Here is a 22,609-nt window from a genome sequence, read left to right as displayed (position 1 = left end):
CAACTTTGGGCTGGGGAGAGATCTGGCCTCAAGATTCAGCCAGCAAGACTGCTAGAACATGTGGTGAGAGAGACTTTCAGTTGGAATTCACTTAGCTTGTTAAGTTAGGTATTAGCAGTAGGGGGTATACTATGGTGCCAGTAGCACCATGGACCCAGGTCCACACTCAGAAGGGGTCCTAGTGCCAAGACAGTGCCCCCCAGCCCATCTGTCCACCTACAGTCTGCCCCCAGGCCCTGCCTCCGCTCGGCTTCTTCTTCTTTCCGAAGAGCTCAGCTCTCATTCAGGCACCTAAAGAAGGGCTAGCCAGAGTGTCCAAGGTGCCCAGCCCCCAGTCGCTCCCAGGTGACACTAATGAGCCATTTTCAAAAGGGCTCATCAGGGCCCCATGCACACCCAGCCTGTTGAGTCCTCTTGAAACTGTGGCCACTTGTTCTGGTATTGAAATGGGAGATGAACTCAGAGATTCATAGAGTTTAAGGCCAGCAGGGACCATTAGATTATCTAGTCTGACCTATTGCCTAGCACAGACTGATCATTTTCACCCAGTTATCCCTGTACTAAACCCTGTCACTTATGCTTGTGTCAGGCTAAAGCATCTTCCAGAAAGGCCTTCAGCCTGTTTGTTCCAGCGGTTACTCACACTCGATTGCTCACTGTAACTTGTCTGGCTTCTGCCTCTAGCCATTGGCTCTTTGCAGCAACCTGTGATCTCACCAGCAGTTTGCAGGGCAGGGACTCTGCTGGAAGTCACAGAGCATGCAAAGTATGGGGAGAAGAAAGGAATGCTGGGATTTTCTGTGAAGCATAACAGACTGTTCTAAAACACTTGTTGATTATAGTTTTTATCATACTGAATCTCTTCATCACTGGGGCTCTCAGAAGTGTTTTGCACCAGACTTAAAGAAAGAGCTGTTCACAAGGTCAGTTCCCATAACCTATTCATAGATTCATAGACTCTAGGACTGAAAGGGACCTCAAGTGGTTATCAAGTCCAGTCCCCTGCCCTCATGGCAGGAACAAATACTGTCTAGACCATCCCTGATAGACATTTATCTAACCTACTCTTAAATATCTCCAGAGATGGAGATTCCACAACCTCCCTAGGCAATCTATTCCAGTGTTTAACTACCCTGACAGTTAGGAACTTTTTCCTAATATCCAACCTAAATCTCTCTTGCTGCAGTTTAAGCCCATTGCTTCTTGTTCTATCATTGGAGGCTAAGGTGAACAAGTTTTCTCCCTCCTCCTCATGACACCCTTTTAGATACCTGAAAGCTGCTATCATGTCCCCTCTCAGTCTTCTTTTTTCCAAACTAAATAAACCCAATTCTTTCAGCCTTCCTTCATAGGTCATATTCTCAAGACCTTTAATCATTCTTGTTGCTCTTCTCTGGACCCCCTCCAATTTCTCCACATCTTTCTTGAAATGCGGTGCCCAGAACTGGACACAATACTCCAGTTGAGGCCTAACCAGTGCAGAGTAGAGCGGAAGAATGACTTCTCATGTCTGGTTTACAACACACCTGTTAATGCATCCCAGAATCACGTTTGCTTTTTTTGCAACAGTATCACACTGTTGACTCATGTTTACCTTGTGGTCCACTATGACCCCTAGATCTCTTTCTGCCATACTCCTTCCTAGACAGTCTCTTCCCATTCTGTATGTGTGAAACTGATTGTTCCTTCCTAAGTGGAGCACTTTGCGTTTGTCTTAATTGAACTTCATCCGGTTTACCTCAGACCATTTCTCCAATTTGTCCAGATAATTTTGAATTTTGACCCTGTCCTCCAAAGCAGTTGCAATCCCTCCCAGTTTGGTATCATCTGCAAACTTAATAAGCGTACTTTCTATGCCAACATCTAAGTCGTTGATGAAGATATTGAACAGAGCCGGTCCCAAAACAGACCCCTGCGGAACCCCACTTGTTATACCTTTCCAGCAGGATTGGGAGCCATTAATAACTACTCTCTGAGTACGGTTATCCAGCCAGTTATGCACCCACCTTATAGTAGCCCCATCCAAATTGTATTTGCCTAGTTTATCGATAAGGATATCATGCGAGACCGTATCAAATGCCTTACTAAAGTCTAGGGATACCACATCCACCGCTTCTCCCTCATCCACAAGGCTCGTTATTCTGTCAAAGAAAGCTATCAGATTGGTTTGACATGATTTGTTCTTTACAAATCCATGCTGGCTATTCCCTATCACCTTACCACCTTCCAAGTGTATGCAGATGATTTCTTTAATTACTTGCTCCATTATCCTCCCTGGCGCAGAAGTTAAACTAACTGGTCTGTAGTTTCCTGGGTTGTTTTTATTTCCCTTCTTATAGATGGGCACTATATTTGCCCTTTTCCAGTCTTCTGGAATCTCTCCTGCCTCCCATGACTTTCCAAAGATAATAGCTAGAGGCTCAGATACTTCCTCTATTAACTCCTTGAGTATTCTAGGATGCATTTCATCAGGCCCTGGTGACTTGCGGGCATCTAACTTTTCTAAGTGATTTTTAACTTGCTCTTTTTTTATTTTGTCTTCTAAACCTACTCCCTTCCCATAAGCATTCACTATGTTAGACATTCCTTCAGACTTCTCAGTGAAGACCAAAACAAAGAAGTCATTAAGCATCTCTGCCATTTCCAAGTTTCCTGTTACTGTTTCTCCCTCCTCACTGAGCAGTGGGCCTACCTTGTCCTTGGTCTTCCTCTTGCTTCTAATGTATTGATAAAAAGTCTTCTTGTTTCCCTTTATTCCCATAGCTAATTTGAGCTCATTTTGTGCCTTGGCCTTTCTAATCTTGCCCCTGCATTCCTGTGTTATTTGCCTATATTCATCCTTTGTAATCTGACCTAGTTTCCATTTTTTATATGACTCCTTTTTATTTTGTAGGTCATGCAAGATCTCGTGGTTAAGCCAAGGTGGTCTTTTGCCACATTTTCTATCTTTCCTACCCATCGGAATAGCTTGCGTTTTGGCCCTTAATAGTGTCCCTTTGAAAAACTGCCAACTCTCTTCAGTTGTATTTCCCCTCAGTCTTGATTCCCATGGGACCTTACCTATCAGCTCTCTGAGCTTACCAAAATCCACCTTCCTGAAATCCATTGTCTCTATTTTGCTGTACTCCCTTCTACCCTTCCTTAGAATTGCAAACTGTATGATTTCATGATCACTTTCACCCAAGCTTCCTTCTGCTTTCAAATTCTCAACGAGTTCCTCCCTATTTGTTAAAATCAAGTCTAGAACAGCTTCCCCCCAGTAGCTTTTTCAACCTTCTGAAATTAAAAGTTGTCTGCAATGCAGTCCAGGAACTTATTGGATAGTCTGTGCCCCACAGTGTTATTTTCCCCACATGTATCTGGATATTGAAAGAGGCAGCTTAAGGGGGGAATGAGCTATTGAGTGCTGTGTGGTAATGAAGATTTGTAGGAGTTGAGGTTTGTTAAGTGCAGTAAAGGCTTTGTCATGTGGTTTTTTTTGTTACTGTTTAGTTACTATTACACCATATTTTGCTTTTTTGTATCACCTAAAGGCTCAGAGATAACAGTCCCCTCTTGATTTCCTCAGGACTAGACTGAGCTGTTAATAATATCCCGAGATACAAGCAGCCAGTGTTCTCAGCACCAGAGTCTGTGGGAAGGGATCCAGCAATCTTGATCTATAGTCATGTGAGCTGCATACATGGACTTTATAGAGGGGCTGCAGGTTGCTACAGGTCCTGCAGCTGAGAGCCATGAGTAGGGCAGGATGAGACACTAGGCTGGCACAAAGGAAATTCTCTGTCAAGTTCGTTGGCATGAATATTGACCCCGGTGGCCTCCCTTGGTAAATTGCATGAGTTTTGCCAGACCATGGGAGACAGCTGGAAAAACTGACCCCAGTCTAGAATTCAAGTGGCCACAGAGCCCACACAAGCATTTTATATGCCCTTTGGGCCCTTCTGCCACACAGAACAAGGGGCAGTGAACCTTTTGGGAAGGGGGCAGGGCTGCAGGGGATGTTGCTGGAGGGTTGGGGCTATGGAAGCACCTTGCTTTCATATCTTGTCCCAGACACTTACGTCCTGACTGTGGGGCTGGTAAAATGCGTTCAGGGGACTAAGTCGCTGCTTTAAATGCATTGCTCAGTGCAGTAATGATGATGTCACGGCCAGCAGCTCCTTAATACAGGCGTCTTCACTACCTCTGGAAAGTCTCAGGCCAGTCAGCTTGGGAACTCACCACTAGGGGGCACTAAATGCCCTGAAACTTGCAGAAAGCTGGTAGAGGCAGCTCTAAACACAGGGTATTGCATATTTACTCCTGGGGGAATCCTGCTTCAAAAAAATTAAACATTCTGTGAATGATTTTAAAATTCTGCATGTTTTATTTGTCACAATATCACACCACTTTCAATTAGTTTGGCAATTTATTTCAAAATACATGTCAGTAAGTATGTCTAACAATACAGACCAGAAAAAAGATTCAGGAAATGTTTGTTGACAAAGTTCCTTACTAGGCACATTGATACAGAATATTGAGTAATAATTCATTGAAACTAAAGTAGAGAAATGTATTTCCTACGCCCCTCAGAAGCAGTGCAAAGGTTTGGAGGATTTGTGGGTAATGGAGGAGCTGAGGGAGAGAGAACTGATTGCTGGGAAACAGCCTGGCTGTGAACTTGGAGGGTTGTTGGGTGTGAGTGGGAAAAGTTTGGAACAGGTTTTTTTTTTGGGGGGGGGGGTTGTTAGGGAGTGTAGCACAGCGCAGAGTCACCCCTGCGGTGCCTCCTTCTGTTCATCCTCAGGAATTAGCTCTTCAACCCAGGAGCGCCCTCTGCAGGCCGGTGATCCACTTGCTATTGGCTTCCATGTCCCTCCCAGGACCCAGTGCCCCTTTAACTGGATGCTACCTGTCTGTCAGTATCCCCACAGTTCTGGGTCTCCCCCTCCCAAGGGAACCCTCACCCACTATCAGGGCTGGCTCTGGCATTTTTGTTGCCCCTTTCCCCATGTATCCCTCCAACCCTATTCAGCTACCCCTCATCCCCCTGTCCCTATGTGTCCCTGCATCCCCACTCAGCCACTCCCTCACCTGTCTCCATGTGGTTCAGCACCCCCATTCCCATTCAGACCTTACTTCGGTTTGTCCACAAGCTTTTCTGAACCCCAGTCTGTGACCCCTCAGCAAGTCCATATGCCCCACGCTGTCTGTCCCTCTATACTCATGCCTCCTGACCTGACCCCATGGGCAGGGTACTGTGAGGAACACAGCCTCTGCTCTTCCCTGTCCACAGCTTCTCTGTTCTGGCACCACAGTGGCCCTTGGTGGGAAAGGCATAACTGAAGCACTTCTTAGCAGAACATATTTTCTGCTGAGAAAAATAATTCTGTGCCGCACATGGGGGGCTCTAGATTTCTTCTGCAGCACCTCAGGATGGGGAGGCACGGGAGGAGGGAGAACTAAAGGACAAGTCAGTCACCATAATTGCGGTGATAGGCACGTTAAGGGATCACTGAGCTACTGAGGGCTGGTCCAGACTGGGGGGGGAAATCGATCTTAGATACGCAACTTCAGCTACGTGAATAACGTAGCTGAAGTCGAATATCTAAGATCGGATTACTCACCCGTCCACACCGCGCGGGATCGATGTTCGCGGCTCTCCCTGTCGATTCTGGAACTCCGTTGGGGTTGATGGAGTTCCGGAATCGATATAAGCGCGCTCAGGGATCGATATATCGCGTCTAGATTAGACACGATATATCGATCCCCGAGCAATCGATTTTAACCCGCCGATACGGCGGGTAGTCTGGACGTACCCTGAGAGTCTAATTCAATCCAGGTCTATTGTAATGTAGCTAGGTCTGAAGTGGTTGTTGTTTAACAAGGTCTCTATTTTGCTGGGTACAGTAATGCTCTCCAATGGCGACACAAAAGTATGAATGCCAACCTCAGGGCAGACTGCTAAAAACCAAGGTACAAACACCTCACTGGTTGTGAGTTTTAACTTCGATTTCATCAACCAACTGTCCCAAGTGCAGACTCCTCAGGAACTATGACCGCATTCAAACGGAGCCACAGACAGTCCCCTTGGGCACTTTGGCCTGTCTGGCCACCCAGGTGACTGTAGCTGGTGGCTTACACCAAGAGTCACAGCAATATTCAGGTTACTCCTGATCCCAAAGGACCAGTTACTTACCCCAGGTCAGCTGTACTTTAGGTCTCACAGCAAACACAACACTTGTAGCCAATCCTATAATAAATTATATGAAGATTTATTAAATGGGAAAAGAAAATTAGAGAGTTATTTAAAGTTAAAGCAAACATAGACCCATGAATGAGTTACAGTCTCAGGTTTCAAAAGGTAATACGGGCTCTATAATCAGCAAACTCTATTTGACCTGTAGGGCCAAGCAGGGGGAATCTCTTGCTTATGTCTAGAAACAACTCCCCTGCTCCCAAGCAGCATAGAGATACCTAGTTCCTTTGGTGTGGAGGTTTTATCCTGCCAGGTTCTCTGAGCTGCAGATTCAGCTGATGGAAAGAGTCCATTGGCATGGCTCCTCTTCATGGGAGGAGAGCAGAACAATAGGAGTCTTTAGTCCTTTTGTTGACGGTTTCTCAGTTGAGATGTGAGGAGTTTCCAGTTGTAAGATCCACCCAGCACCCGTCTGGTATGGATGGTTTTCCTCTTTTGGGAGGGGCAAAACCATTTCTGTAAAAGAGCAGCTCCTCACACTAATTAATGCCTGTCTCCTGTATGGCAATTCTTTTTAATAATAGAAGATATACCAATCTCCTATAACTGGAAGGGACCTTGAAAGATTATTGAGTTCAGCCCCCTGCTTTTACTCACAGGACCAATTTTTGCCCTAGATCCCTAAGTGGCCCTCTTAAGGGTTGAACTCACAACCCCAGGTTTAGTAGGGCAATGCTCAAACCACTGAGCTATCCACCTCCCTGCTCCTGTGTCCCAGAGGCTCACAATACAACCACTCAAATATTACAGCACAATATGGAACTCGGATATTAGAAGTGAGATTAATGCAGATAGCAACTCCCAGGCAAAATAATGGCTAAACATTAAACCCTTCTAATACCTGGTTTGTCAATATTAACCCACCAGTGAGCCAGACTGATTCCAGCTTCATACTGGTTAGTGTGCCGTTGGGAAATGGGAACCTCAGCATGAGCTAGCCCCTGGGCTGCCAGCGTCACAGGTATTATTAGCGGAGTATCATAGAATCATAGAAATGTCAGACTGGAAGTGACTTCAAGAAGTCATCAAGTCCAGCTCCCCGCATTGAGGAAGGCCTATGTAAACCTAGACCATCTCTGGCAGATATTTGTGTATCGATTGGTTATTTTAACCATCTATACTGTCGATCAATATTTTGGGGAAATAAAAAGATTGAAGACCCTGATGATGTACTTGCATTTGTATAGGAAGACTTTGGAAGTCAATGGGTTTCTGCCTGGGCCAAAGAAGGCCCGGATGTAAATATAAGTGCAGGATCAGTGCCTTGAATATTTAAGCATATTAAAAGGACATCAGAGATTTGTAATAATGTCGTATGAAATGCTAGAAACCATTTTGTATTTGAGTGATTGATTTACATAGTAATTTGTACTGAAGTAGTTGAATTATGAAGTAAAAGTAATGTCAAGTGATTCATTGACTTACTATTTAATCATCAGGATTAAATGTAATCTCTGTTCCTGAAGAAACGGACAACACGATTTGCTACTTCATTAAGAAATTTTAATTAGTAAAATTAATGGGTTGGAGACATTATTTATTTTTAAGCCATGTCTATACATAGAGCTCTCACGGCATAAAAAAACCCACTTCTGTGAAAGACAAAGGCTATGCTGATGGGAGAAACTCTCCTGCCGACATAGTGCTGTGCACATGAACGCTTATGTTGGTGTAACTTATATCACTCAGGGATATTTATATCCTGAAGTGACATGCGTTTTGCCGACATCAGAGAATATCGGGGTTGGAAGGGACCTCAGGAGGTCATATAGTCTAACACCCCTGCTCAAACCAAGACCAAGCCCAACTAAATCATCCCAGCCAGGGCTCTATCAAGCCAGGCCTTAAAAATCTCTAAGGAAGGAGATTCCACCACCTCCCTAGGGAACCCATTCCAGTGCTTCACCACCCTCCAAGTGAAATAGTTTTTCCTAATATCCAACCTAGACCTCCCAGACTGCAACTTGAGACCATTACTCCTTGTTCTGTCATCTGCCACCACTGAGAACAACCGAGCTCCATCCTGTTTGGAAGCCCTCGGGTAGTCGAAGGCTGCTATCAAATCCCCTCTCACTCTTCTCTTCTGCAGACTAAATAAGCGCAGTTCCGCTCAGCCTCTCCTCATAAGCCCCAGCTCCCTAATCATTTTCATTGCCCTCCACTGGATTGTCTCCAATTTGTTCACATCCTTTCTGTAGCAGGGGGTCCCAAAACTGGACACAATACTTCATATATAGTCTCACCAGTGACAAATAGAGGGAAATAATCACTTCCCTCGATCTTCTGGAAGTGCTCCTACTAATGCAGCCCAATATGCCATTAGCCTTCTCCCTCAGCACCCTTGGATGCATTAGATCTGGCCCCATGGACTTGTGCATGTCCAGCTTTTCTAAATAGTCCTTAACCTGTTCTTTCTCCACAGAGGGCTGCTCACCCAGGGCCGCCCGGGGGCCGGGGGGGGGGGGGCAAGTGTGGCAATTTGCCCCAGGTCCCGGGCCCCGCAGGGATCCCACAAGCCCTGGCCTGGTGGTGGTCTGGGTCTTCAGCTGGCATTTCGGTGGCGGGGGTCCTTCAGTGCTGCCGAAGACATGGAGCGACTGAAGGACCCCCTGCCGCCAAAATGTCCTGTGAGCCCTGGCCTGGCGGTAGTCCAGCTCTTCGGTGGCATTTCGGTGGCGGGGGACCCTTCAGTCGCTCTGGATCTTCAGCCGCATTTTGGCGGTAGGGGGCCCTTCAGTGCTGCTGAAGACGCAGAGCAACTGAAGCCCTGCCCCCCCCCCCGCTGCTGAAATGCTGTTGAAGACCCAGACCGCCACTGGGTGAGTACAAGCACCGCAGCTCCCCTGCTTTGCCCCAGGGCCACTGAATCCTCTGGGTGGCCCTCTGCTCACCTCCTCCCCACGCTGTGCTGCCCAGTGCAGTAATCTGGGAGCTGACCTAGTCTGTGAAGACCGAGGCAAAAAAAAGCATTGAGTACTTCAGCTTTTCCACATCACCTGTCACCCATTCAGTAAGGGGCCCACACTTTCCTTGACCACCTTCTTGTTGCTAACATATCTGTAGAAACCCTTCTTGTTACCCATCACATCCCTTGCTAGCGGTAACTCCAGTTGTGCTTTGGCCTTCCCGATTACACCCCTGCATGCTCGAGCAATATTTTTATACTCCTCCCTAGTCATGTGTCCAAGTTTCTACTTCTTGTAAGCTTCCTTTTTGTGTTTGAGCTCACCGAAGATTTCACTGTTAAGCCAAGCTGGTTGCCTGCTATATTTGCTATTCTTCCTGCACATCGGGATGGTTTGCACACTCTGACATAGGCTGTAGTGGTGGTGTAGAGAGACCTTAGACAGATCTATAGAACCAGTTACCAAAGAGAGCTTTACAATACCTGCTTGTTTAGTAGCCAGACTAGGTACTGTTAGGGGCGCAGAAGTGGTTCTTTTGCTGATCCTGGTGCAAAACCAGTGGTGAGCTAGAGCCAGTTCCCACCAGTTCCTAAGAACCGGTTGCTAAAATTAGACCTCCGTGGAGAACTGGTTGTTAAAGGGCCAGGGGGTGGGCAAAGATCTCCTGTCCACGGGCCGGACCATCCTGTTGCTCTCAGGTTCCCCCGGCCCCACCCCCATTTCCCTCTAGCTGCAGCGTGGCCAGCCGCTGGCACCAGCTGGGCAGCTCAGATGAGCTCCTGAGTCATCCTGCTGCTTTGAGCTGCAGGCAAGGTAAAGGGGGGGGCTGCAAGCTCCAGGGCTGCTGGGGGGGGGAGCAATTTTCCCCAGGCCCTGCAGGGGCCCCTGGCCCCACGAGTATGTCTTACCCCTGCCCCGGCCTCTCCCCCGCTTCCTCCCCTCCCTTAAATCGGAACTTTTTATAGGGAACCGGTTGTTAAGATTTTGGCAGCTCATCACTGTGCAAAACCCTTCTAGAATCCAACCCCTTTGATCTAATAATGATAATAAAATGTTATTGCAATATCAAGCAAAGGAAGAGAGAGAGAGCTTTCCTGTTGGTGTAGCTAATTCACCTGCACGAGAGGCAGTAACTCTGTTGGTGGAAGAAGCCCTCCCACTGACATAGTGCTGTCTACACTGGTGTTTAGGTCAGTAGAACTATGTCACTCGGGGGTGTGGATTTCCCTGAGTGACGTACTTACACTGAAATAATACTGTAGTGTAGACCAGGGCCAAATGTTCTTTGCTAGCCTCTCAAAAGGCACCCCTAATCTATCTGATTGGCTTATCATTGATAGATTTTTTTTTTCTTCTCACTTTTATAGTAAATGTAAGGGGGTTGTGCAAATCTAACACTCCTAGTAAGGGGTTGCCCCTTTGACAAGGATGAAAACCACTGGGCGAGAAGCACAGCTCAGACATGGTGTCTGAAGGCCTAATCCAAACAGGGATTTCTAAGTGAGTCCAGACTGCGAGTAGTGGTAGAAGAGAGATCCACATTCCCACCTGCTTATCTAAGCATTGCCCTGTCACCCATTATGTGAGACAGACTTCAGGTTGAAGAGTCACTGCCATTTGATGCCAGCTGATTCCCACAAATAGTTCTTCCAGTTACAGGCTAGTCTGTGTTACACGTTAGGTTGGCTTAAGTACATGGTGCAGGGATGTGAAACATTTCACGTCCTGTGCAATATAGTTAAACCAACCTAAGCCCTTGTGCAGATGCAGCTAGTGTTGGTAGAAGAACTCTGTCAACTAGCTATCCCCTCTCAGAGAGATGGATTTACTATGCTGCTGGAAGAAACCATAGTGTAGTGTCTACACTAGCGCTGCAGCTGTGTTGCTGTAGTGTTTCTAGTGTAGACACAGGCCAGGACTACACTACACACTTACTTTGGTATAACTACACCACTCAGGGGTGTGAAAAATCCATTCTGCCCAGTGACCTAGCTATACTGAGCTTACCCCTGTAGTAGACAGCACCATGTCAGTGGAAGAGTTTCTCCCACCAGTATAGCTACTTCCTCTCATGGAGGTGGAGTAACTAAGCTGACATAAGAGCTCTCTCCCATCATCTTAGAGCATCTTCATCAAAGCACACAGCTGCATCAGCTGCCCATAACCTCAGGCTCACTCAGCCTTGGTCATTTCACAGAATCAAAGACTTAAAGATCTGTTAGCTCATCTCACTCCCCACTGGGCCTGGGCAGCACTGGCCCTGCAGGGCATTTGCTAGTGCTGCTCTTGGATGATTGGATCATTTCCTTCCAAGTGCATTAGCTCGTCTTTCTCCAGATTTGATATCGCTTCTCCAGAGCCATGTGTACTATTTCTCTGGTCTCGCTGGCATTCTCAACACCTCCCAATTTAGCATGGTCTATGAATTTCATTAACGTGCTATTTATTTTCTTTTCCACATCATTTATGTAGATGCTAAATAAGACTGAACAGAACACCAGTCCCTACAGAGCCCTCCCACTATATCTAGACACGGACATACATCAGAATGCTTTGTTTGCGCTCCTTCAGATGGTTTTTCAATCCATATCCTCTTTGCCAAGCCAAATTGAATTACTTTTGTGGGTAAGATTTCATGCGATACTGTTTCCCATGCTTTGCGGTAATCCAAATAGATTAGCTCTCCAGCATTTCCTCCACTGATTTTTCAGCTCTATGCAATCAAATTAATTTGCTGGAATGTGTTCTTTATTGCTCCATGTTTGGATAAGGTTGCCTGACACCTTGCATTATAAGACTCTGTTTTCAGTCACTTATAACTTTACCAAATTGTAACCATTCGGGCTGAAATTGTCCATTCCAGGTGTCAGCCTTTGGCTGGAAAGTTTCAGCTCAAGTGGTTTAGCCAAATAGGGAAAGCACATTGTTTTGCCTATGGTAAAAACATTCTTACAAGTGTTTTATTGAGAAGCTGTAGTGCCTCTATGTTTTGGAGTAAGAACTTGAATTTTGGCAGGAGGGGTCTGCATGGGCAACCTTAATTCTGGCATTTCCTAACTGTTGGGTGCTGGACTTTGCAGAGATAAGGTTCTTTTCATACTGGTTTTGTGGGTGTAAGAGATCCTTACGCTGTGTATTGTGGGGCACTGCAGAGACACAGCTCTGGTCCAAACAGTTGAAAGTCTAATGTCCATGATTCCATCATCTTGGAGTTTTAGTGATTTGATTTTTACTGTTTGTCCCACTATTTTACTAGGGACAGAAATTTGTATTAAGTGGTGGCGACTGCTAGGATCACCATGTGTTCTCTTCTGGAGGAGCATCTCCATTTCTGTTTCTTTCCACACTTCCAACACAGCCTCACTTCTGCAAGACTTTTCAGAAACCAGTCAGAAAGTTGGTAAATTAATTGTTTAATCCCTTTAATAGGCTCCAATACACTTCAGGAATTCAGTGGCTAATGACCTGGCCTAGAATTCAGGTTCTAGTCCTGGCTGTGGGCAAGTTGCTTTGCCTCTGGGTGTTGGTTTTCCCTCTGACTTGTGTCTGTTTAGAATGGAAGCTCTGTTGGGCAGGGGCTGAACCTCTGCCGTATTCAGTACAATAGGGCCTTGATCTGTGTCAGGCTCTCTAGGCACCAGCTAATAATGGAATGTGCGTCAATTAGCCTGCGGCTGATTCAATTAGCCTGCTGCTGTTCTGACGAGGTCTCCACCACTTCTGAATCCTCCAGCACCTTTTCAGCTAGCTTAGTGACCTCAGGTAGAGAGACTCGCGCTAGCTCCGCTCAGGCTAGTCACTTGAGTCCGAGCCCACCGGATACCAGAGTCAGACCTTGACTGCTCCATGGACAGCGGGTATAATAGGCCATGGAAGGCTAAGCCTCCCCAAACAGCCAGGCCATGGTCCTGCCCATGCTCTGCCCTGAGGCCCCACTCTCACATCCCGCTCTTCCCCCATGACCCCACCCACAGTGCTCCTTTGCCCACCCTTGAAGCCAGCAGGGGCTCAGGGCTTGGGCTAGCCAGCAGGGCCATGGCAGCTGGCAGGCTGGGATTTGGAGCTGCTGGGGCAGGCGAGCAGACACTTGGACCAGCTAGTGGGCTGGGTCTTGGGCCGGCTGGCAGGCCAGGACTCTGGGCACCGCGGAGGGGGCAACTCGGGATTCGTGGCGGCCACAGCAAGTGGGCCAGGGCTTGGGGAAGCTTGGACAGGGCTCCTCAAAGTATGGTGGGGGGCTTGGGATTCCTCTGGCTCCAGCAGGTGAGGGTATGTGTGGAAGGTGTGGGGGTAGGGGCATGGCCTAGGGTGGGAGGGGCTGGGCAGGGGGCTAGGTGGTTCCCAGGCCGCCCATGCCTGTGTCTCTCTACCCAGGCTCGGAGGCAAGCTCTCAGCTTCAGTGTAGACATACTCAGAGTGCCCCAGCGCTCTGCCTCATCACCCCCCCACAAACACACACACCTTCCAGACCTTTGGGACAGGCAGAGGGGCATCTCTGCATCCTTGGCAGCTGGGCTGGAAGACTCTTGTGGTGAGTTACTGGGAAGCTGAAAAATTCTTTTTTGTGTTCCCTGCAATGGAACGTCTCTTCAATCCCCTTCCATGAAACATGTCGGTTCTGAAGTTTCATCCTGGATTTGGATCTAAAAAAATTAAAAAAAAAAAAGGAAGAAAAAGTTTTGTGGAAAAAGATTTTCATTTTCCAGCCAGGTCTAGTGCTATCGAAGCCATTAGCCCTTGGAGTCTGGCTGGGAAACTGCAGCTCCCAGTGGCTCTGTAGGTCCTCATCTCTCTCCGACTCCTTCTGCCCCTAGGCCTGGGAGTGGTGAAAACCCCAGAGCTGACTCCTCCACAGGCTTGGGAGCAATGGCAAATTTACTGTGAAACATACCGTGCCATGGCACGGGGCTACCCAATGACAAGGGGCCCCAGGGTCGAGCACTTGGGAGCCTGCTCCGCAGAGGATGGTGGTGGGGACTGCAGGGGCAGAAGCTGTGCGGGGCAGGCGAGAAGGAGGGAGGCTCACCTGCAGCCTCAGGGGAGCAGCCAGCATCGGTCCAGGGAAACTGGTGAGGTTCTCCAAGGGTAACGTGGGGGAATCTGGCCCTGCCTTCGCCCCTTGTGTTATTGAGATGCACTCTGCAGCATGGATTCCTTAACGCATTCAGGGTGTGTCTGTACTGCACTTAAGGGTGTGACTGCAGCTCAGAGAGAGACACATGCACCAGAATGGTGAGGCTGCAGATGCAGTACTCTTAGGGCGACCACGGCTGTTGGATGGAAGCAAGGGAAAAGCACACAAAACAGAAGAGACAAAGCTTTAGTTGAAGGGAAATGCCCTTTCCCACAGCACAGCAGGCATTTGTCTCTCCAGCCGGGGGGGTTCTCCTGCCATCTGCCATACAGTTCAATTACCATGAGTTTCAACCAGTACTTGTATCAGTTGTAATCCATTTCAATGCACCTTGACATAAGGGACAAGTGGTCACCCTAAGCGCTCTCCCCCTTTCCCTCCCCCTTCCATCAGCAACCCGCCCCATCCTTACCGGAGGGGAGGGGGAGCAGAAAGAGTCTGGCACCTCTGGGCAGCCCAGCTCTCTTTTTGCCCTCCCCTCCTGTGTGCTGAGGATTACTCCTTTGCTCCCCCCACCATCCCTGCAACAGCTTGGCTGTGGGTGGGGGGTGAAGAGCCTGTGGAGGCAGCCTCCCCTTGCCTGGAGGGGGAAAAGGGGACCCCTCTGCATCCCTTCAGGCCTGGGATTGGGGGGGTGAAGACCCCCCAGAGGAGCAGAGTGGGGGTGGGGGCAGTGAGCTGATTGGGGTGGGGGTTGGATAGAGGTAGGGTTAATTGCTGGGCAACATCTGGGCAAATGTGGTGAGGGGTGAGAGCTCCTGCAGCAGGGGCCATAATCCCCCCACCCAGTACATTTGGGAACAAGGGCAACACTGATTGTCGGGCGGGGGTGTTCAGTGAGCAAAAGACAGACACAAAACCCCACGAGACAGTCTTACCCTTCCACCCCTCAGTCTCATGATGTTTTGTTCCAATCTCCTGATTCTTTTGGTCTGACTCACAATTTTTGCTCATTTGAGGTTGGCGATGCCTTATATTCCTTGGCGCCCCTGGCAGCCCCCTCCCTAGGGCTGTACTGCTTCTAGGGTGCACTAGCTGCTGGCTGGGGTCCCTTTCCCTCTGGCTTCTGACCAGTGGGCTGCACCAGAAAGCCCCAGGTCTGGTGATGCAGAGGGGCTCCCAGTCATCCTGTGGGCCTGGGGTAGCTCAGTTTGGAACCCCTAGATCACCAGGGAAAGCTTAGAGTGCCGGGGAAGGACTAACTCCTGTTGGGGGGGCAGCAGTGGGGGCAGGCCCTGGATTGCACTGGGCAGCGCCCAGCTTGGGAGTACACCAATCTCTGCACTTTCCATCCAGCCTCCTGCGTGGGAAGGAGGGAGAGGAGGGTGGAGCCTGTCATTTTACCAGATACAGGAGCTGTCACATGCAGTCTCTGGGAGACACGGAGACCGGCTGGAGCTGGGCAGGGAAAGGGAGCTGGGGCCAGGACCCAGGGAAAAAGCAAAAGGGCAGGTGGGAGCTGGGTGAGCAGACGTAGCTAGGTGTGTGGGGCAGGCACAGGGGCTCGGCTGGAGCAGGGTACAGAGGAAGGAATTGGCAGAAGACACCAGGGGGCAAGAAGGGAGCAAGTGAGAGACAGTGCCAGGGTGCAGCAGGACCTGAGGGACTGGGCTGATCTGGTGCACAGGGAGGGTGAAGGGGTAGCTGGCCCCGCAGGGAGCTGAGGGTGTAGGGAACTGGGTGTGCAGGGGGAGCTGAGGGTGCAGGAAACTGAGCACGCAGGGAGCTGGGCATGTAGGGGGAGCTGGGCTTACAGAGGGAGCTGCGTGCCAGGGCCATCACTGAGGCCAGGTGCCCTGATCACACTTGGTGGATCCCATCGGAGAAGGAGCAGGGGACAGCACTGCCCCTGCAGAGGCAGGACATGAAAGACGAGCTGGACTAATCCCTTGTCCTCAGTGCTGACCCCCAAAGGCAGTGGGAGAAGTGGCTCCCTGCTCCAGAGATGTGGGGAACACCGCAGCCCTTTGGAATCTGGCAAGTGCTGCTCCTGCTGGCAGCGATCCCACTCACACAGGTAAGTGCAGTGCCGATGCGCCACGATCTCCTCCCCAGACCAGTGCTCCAGGCTGAGGATCCCACCCACCTGGGGCAGGGGAGGGCCTGTGATGGGTGGGAGGGGCAGCACCTATGCTGGCAGATGGAGCTGCATTAGCCACCCACTCTCATCACTGTATGGTGCGGTGTCACAGGGCAACCAGTGCCAGATTGGCTCCCATTTTGGTGCCTGCCAGTCCCCAGGGCTTTATTTGTGCCAGGGCTTGGCAGTTCAGAGCCCCGGCACCTCTGGGCCTGGCAGTTCAGAGCTCCGACACCTCTGCGCCTGGCAGTTCAGAGCCCCGGCACCTCTGGGCCTGGCAGTTCAGAGCTCCGACACCTCTGCGCCTGGCAGTTCAGAGCCCCGGCACCTCTGGGCCTGGCAGTTCAGAGCTCCGGCACCTCTGGGCCTGGCAGTTCAGAGCTCCGACACCTCTGGGCCTGGCAGTTCATAGGCCTGGCACCTCTTTCGGTCCCACTGCCCCAGGGATTCCTCAGACTGTTTCCTCCCCAGAGAAGCACTTAACAGTGGCTGAGCAAGGACAGGGGCTCCCCAGTGGGATGGGAGAGGTCTGTATGCCCTGGGGGCAGCTCCCCGAGAGCCCTCTGCCAGGGTGGACCTGCCCTGCTCTCTGACCCGGCTGCTGGCCTGTCCCCTTCCTGGGTGTTCTGGAGCAGGCTGCAGCAGTGGGCTGGCTGGGAAGTCTCAGCAATACAAGCTCAGTGGCAGGATTGGAGCTGGACAGGCAAAGAGACACTTTCCGTTTTGCCCTGCAGCGCACAGAGGGTTTTCTCTTTCAAGGAACAAAAGACCCTCCCCACCCTGCTAGAGAGCTGATGGGCCAGGAGCTGGGTTCCAGGGCTAGGTGTGCCCCGGGGGCTCTGAGCTGAGGCTGCCTCTTTGCGCGCTGGCTAATGTGATGATGGTGAAGTGAGGCAGAACTTACTGGATGGAAACAAACCTGCTGCTAAGGTCTCAGGCTGGGGCTGCCAGCAACATCCCAGTGAGCTCGGGAGCTGCTGGCCCCTGGGCCTAAGGGAGCAGGGTGGAAGGAGTGGGGCAGGCAGGCAAAAGCTGGCACTGCCAGCTGCTTCTGCCTCTCTGGAGGCAGCCCCTCTGCTTTTGCCTGAATTACCCCTGACCCTCCCCAGGGACCTGGAGACTCATAACTTGAGACCTCTTTGACGGCATCTCTCCTCTTATCCCCATCCTGGAAGTACCTGGGCATCTCGCAGGCTGTAATGTATTTAGCCTCACCCCTGCCCCACCCCAGGGGCCAGCAGGGCTGTTCTTCCCATTGCAGGGATGGGAGCTGAGGCCCAGAGACACCAAGGTGGGTAGGCTCTGAACTCCCACCTAATTACCTTCGGCTCTGGGCCAGAGTGACTTGGCCTAGGTCATGCAGGGAGTTCATCATGGAGCAGGGAACTGAACATGGGTCTTCTGAGCCCCAGGCTAGCAGCAAAATCCCTGCTTCTTCTGTCCTCTCTGTTCCTGCCTCGCTCCCAGGCAGAGGTACTTGAGTTCACCTGAGCAAAGGACAACCTCTCCTGTCCCTCTGCCCTCCACAGCCCTGCCTGGAGGGGGAGCAAACTAGGAGGGGAAGGTCCTGCACAGGCATCCTGCACACCAGAGGGGTGCTGGATGAACGGCTCCACATCAGCCTGGCTCTGCCTGCCAATCCTCCCCCTTTCACCCTTTGGGATGGCCCCCAGGCAGCACCTGGCCCCGCCACAGGATCACAGGGTGGGGAAGAGCCATGAACCCCCATCCTGCTGGCAGCATCCACCCAGGCTCAGCGCACTACGATTCCAGGGCTGGACAGGGGAGGGGGATGCTGCAGCAAAGGGCATGACCAGCTCTCCCTTCTCAGCTTGGTTTGGGCTCTTCAGGCCTTGGGCAGACTCCCCCCAGAGCCAGGACCTGCTTTACTCTGCACATGGTCCCCCTTGGCCTAGAACCCCTGCAAGCTGCTCTGGTGGTGCAAAGAGGAACACTCCTGGGTGAGGGGGCTCCCCCACCTTCCTGTCCCCACCTCCTCTCAGGCCCTAGCATAGGGGGCTGTCAGAGTGGACGGAATGGGGTTGGGAGAGGGCGTGGGGGGACACACTGCAGTCCGGAAAGTCTCTGCTCCTCAGCATCCATCAGGGCCCTGGGAAGCAGCACTTCAGCGAGAGCTGCGCTGACATGTTCTAACGGCACTGGGGCCTGCATCAGACCCCAAAGGGGTGGCATGAAGGTGCCACCTTAGCCTCCTCCCCAGACGCCCTGTTAACCGGAGCCTTTGCGTGTATCAGCGCCACAGCTGCTCACTTTAGGGACAGCCTTGTGTTAACCCTGCTGAGCCGGAGCACGCTGTAGCCCAGCCCAGCCAGTGCTAATGGGCAGGGTTGTTACCTGCAGGGCCAGGCCTGGAGACTGTGGGCCACCCGGAATCTCTGTTACAGGGGCCAATGTGTGGAGCTGGAAGGGTCTTTCTCAGCTCCTGGCTCTGCCTGGCTATTGCTGCTGCCCCATTCCTCAGTGCTGCCCCCATCCCAGAGCCCCGTAAGGGAGGGCAGGGTCCCAGGCCGGGAACATGGTCAGGTGGGGTGTTGAACCCAGTGACCCTGGCGGCCAGGGACTCCTCTGCCCCCAATTCCCTGGTGTTTTGCCTGCATGTTCATCCCCCCAGGGAGCAGACCCTGCCCATCACACTGTAGTGAAGCTGTCTGTGGGGTGCAGATGGGCTCCAGGGGCAGCATGAACCCCTGCCCCTTGCATAGAGACACAGGCACTGCCAAGGGGGGGCCTGGAGTGGAATGGAAGTGGGGGAGAGGAGAGCACTGAATGGAGCCTGCTGTCTCCAAATGAGACAGATTCTGTGGTGGGGTGCCTGGCGCAGCAGCTGGGAGACCAAACAGCCTGATGGGGTTGTCCCATGTGCCGCTGCAGAGGCGCTCCATGGCAGCCCTGTGTGCCTGTTGTGCCCCCTTAGAGCAGGTGGGGAGGGGCAGGGGGGTGGAGTAGTGGCTCCCCCACAGCTGTACCAGTCAGCACAGCTGTGGTGTTCTGCTTCACTGCTGCTCTATGTCCCCAGCACGCAACTGATGCCAGGAGCAAGGCACAGGGAGGGAGCTATGTCGCGAAGGCCTGTCTCTGAGGCATGGTGTCTTTCCCATCATGCTTTGTTCAGGGCTGTGACTAAAGGCCCAAGCTAGCTCTTGGGTACTCAAGGCCACTAGACCTGAAAGCAGCCCCTGAGTTTAGGGAAGTCCAACGTGAGGTGCTGTCAGGTCCCTTGAACCCTAACCCAAAACCTAAGGTCTCTTTGACTTCACCACTAACCCAGCTGGGGTTACTTTAAAATGACCTAAACCTGAACTTTCACAGTAACCTTAACTCTACCTCTGACCCATAACTCTGCTGCCATCCTCACCCTGACCTTTATGTTTTAGTAACAGAGTTGCAGAGGTGAATCACAGTTCTGAATGGCTGCTGCTGAGAGCGGGGATCACCTTTCTTAGGGAGCTGGGAGATTCCCCTGCTGTCCTTCGGCAAGAGAGAAGTCAGCCCCTATGCCAAGCTCTTGCTGTCGGAATGAGGAACCCCAGACACGATCACAACAGCGGTTGCTGCCAGCCCTGAGAAATGTGTGCTTGCAACAGCCACATGTCTGGGCTGCACAGCAGATCACAGAGAGCACTAACACATTCCTGGAGGGAGGGCAGTTGTATTGCATTTGCAAATTCGGGCTTGGTTCCTGCACCTGACAATCCTGGCATTAGAGACAGAGAAGGGAATCAGTTAGCGACCCCTCAAAGGGACACTTGCTGAATTGCCCCAAGACAAACTCAGCAGCAGCTGCTTCCTGGAAATGACAGTTGAGAGCAATTGCTAACAGCAAGAGAGAAAAAGCTTCAGAAGCAAGGCTACTGGGTGCTCACTGCCTCCAAGGCTTGGAGCAATCCCAGCAGGACTTGTGCATGCAGGGTCCAGCAGATGCCATGGTGCTGTACAGTGTGGGGAGTCCTTCTAGGGCCCAATCCCATAGGGTGCTCAGCAGCCCCTGGAGGAGCTGAGAAGCCTCAGCTCCCATTGGTTTAGGTTCAAACTGGGGTAGCTCAGCACTGTGCAGGATCAGGCCCACAATAGGAAGACCCACCACCTGACTTGTCCCTTCACTGGAGTCTGCACAGCTGGGTTGAGATGAGATCAGAGTGACAGCTCAGCCCTACCCCCGTAGGTCACGTTGGTCTGTTGGCTGTCTGCTAAACATGCTGACACAGGGCTCTGAGCAGGCTACAAAGCTCTGGAGACAACTCCATCCCCATGAATAGGGATGGAAAATGCTGAGCTGGTGAAGGATCCAGCCATGTATTTTGAACACGTGCATCACCATGATGCCTGGGAGCAAACACTTTCTCCTGTGCACACCTCCCAGAAGTCCACAGGGTTTAACTTAATTCTTTATAAGCAAGGATGGGTTACCTACCTCGTCACGGCAGTCTAATCCTAAAGGACACATTGTAAGGTCCTGTTCAGGTGGATTCAGAGGATCATTGAACTCAGCCATTTCCCCTGCCCCCCAAATATTAAACCATAGGCTGAGGTTTCATGAACCACTCCAGCCTCCTGTTCGCACACACAGACCACCATGTTCACCTGCTAGCATGCAAGCACCTTGTGACCAAACAATAGCTATTCACTGTGATTAAACCATAGCTTCCTCTCAGAACCATGCACAAGCACTTTATGCCAGCCTCTCAGTCACGTGGAGTTGTGAGGAAGCTGGTTTTTCACACAGATGTGCATAAATTCACCAGTTCCTAGTGGGATCCCAGTCTACTGGGATCTAGCGAGAGACTTGGAATCTGCCCTGACATGCACACAAAGCACAATACTACCTGCTGTTTCTAATGGGCAAACAGAAAGGTGGGTTGAGAGCACAACTGCACCCAGAATATGCAGCACCTGCATAGTGGATTTGAACTCCTCATCCTTGAATCCTAGGGAGACTGTGTGCTCCTGGAAGCCACCAAGGGAATACATTAGAGTTCCTGAGAGTGCCCAGCTCTGCACCATAGAAACATGTCCAAAGGGCAGTATTTTTCTACTGAGCAAAATAATTCCATGCACTGCTAATTAGACAAATATAATGAACATTGAATTAAACAGACCTCTCACACCAGATCATAAAACAATGGCTTTTCTGTAAAAGCAGGAATTGTATGTGCCATAATGAACGAGGCAACTGGATGCCATAGAACAAACAATAGACTCAGACTGTAAGCTCCATGTGGAGGGACTGTCTCTTGGTTTGCATTTGGACAGCAGCTCACACAATGGCATCTTAGTCCATGGTGATACACCTAATCATATAGTCAGCTACCCATATTTGCCATGCTAAAAAGGCACACGGTATAAGTGCCTGGTCCAACTCCTGTTAAAATCAGCAGAAAGAGGTTTACTACTGATTTACGTGGATGTTGGATCTGCCCATAAATACTAGAGCAGGGGCAGAGTTAAGGTCATTTGGACATTGCTCAGAGAGAAGGTGTCTCTGTGTGTGAACTGGAGACTAAGACTTGTGTCAAAACTGTTGATGGAACCTTATGATATCCTTAGTTTTTAATGTTTGAGGGAGTTGATGGCTGTGCTCAGTGGTCCTGTATGTCTGCTCTAGAACTGCGCAAAGCAGCTTAAACTGTAGCTAAGTTTTTGCATGCAAATTGCCTTTGTTTTCTGTAAAGAAGCGTGCCAGATGCCTCCAGTTTTGAGTGTGTGTCTGCAGGAAGCTTGAGCACTGGCCAATGCTTTCTGTGTCAGGGGTGCAGAGGTTTTCCTAGAGCAACTATGATGGTTCTCAACCCTTTTCTTTTTGAGGCCCCTCAACCATGCTATAAAAACTCCATGGCCCAGCTGTGCCACAACAAGTATGAAAGCCAGGGTAGCAAACAGGGCAATTGCCCAGAACCCCATGCCACAGGGGGCACTGTGAAGCTAAGTTGCTCAGGCTTTGGCTTCAGCCCCAGGTGGTGGGGCTTGGTGCCCCAGGCTGCAGTCCCATGCAGAAGGACTTCAGCTTCCTGCCCTGGTCCCCAGCGAGTCTAACTCTTGCCATGCTTGGCAGACCCCCTGAAATCACTCACAGCCTTCTTAGGGGCCCCAGACCCCTGGTTCAGAACCACTGGTTTAACCAACTCCTCAGCTCCTCAGACTCCATCCCTAACTCCTTAGCTCTGTCTGCTTCCAGTCTTTAGCCAATCTCATTCACTGGCTGCAGCCCACCATAGCTGTACACTCCATTCTCC

The sequence above is a fragment of the Gopherus evgoodei genome, chromosome 23 (assembly GCF_007399415.2).
Source record: "Gopherus evgoodei ecotype Sinaloan lineage chromosome 23, rGopEvg1_v1.p, whole genome shotgun sequence".
NCBI classification, from domain to species: Eukaryota; Metazoa; Chordata; order Testudines; family Testudinidae; genus Gopherus; species Gopherus evgoodei.
The sequence above is the reverse complement of the archived record's forward strand: the minus strand, read 5'-3'. Positions refer to the sequence as shown.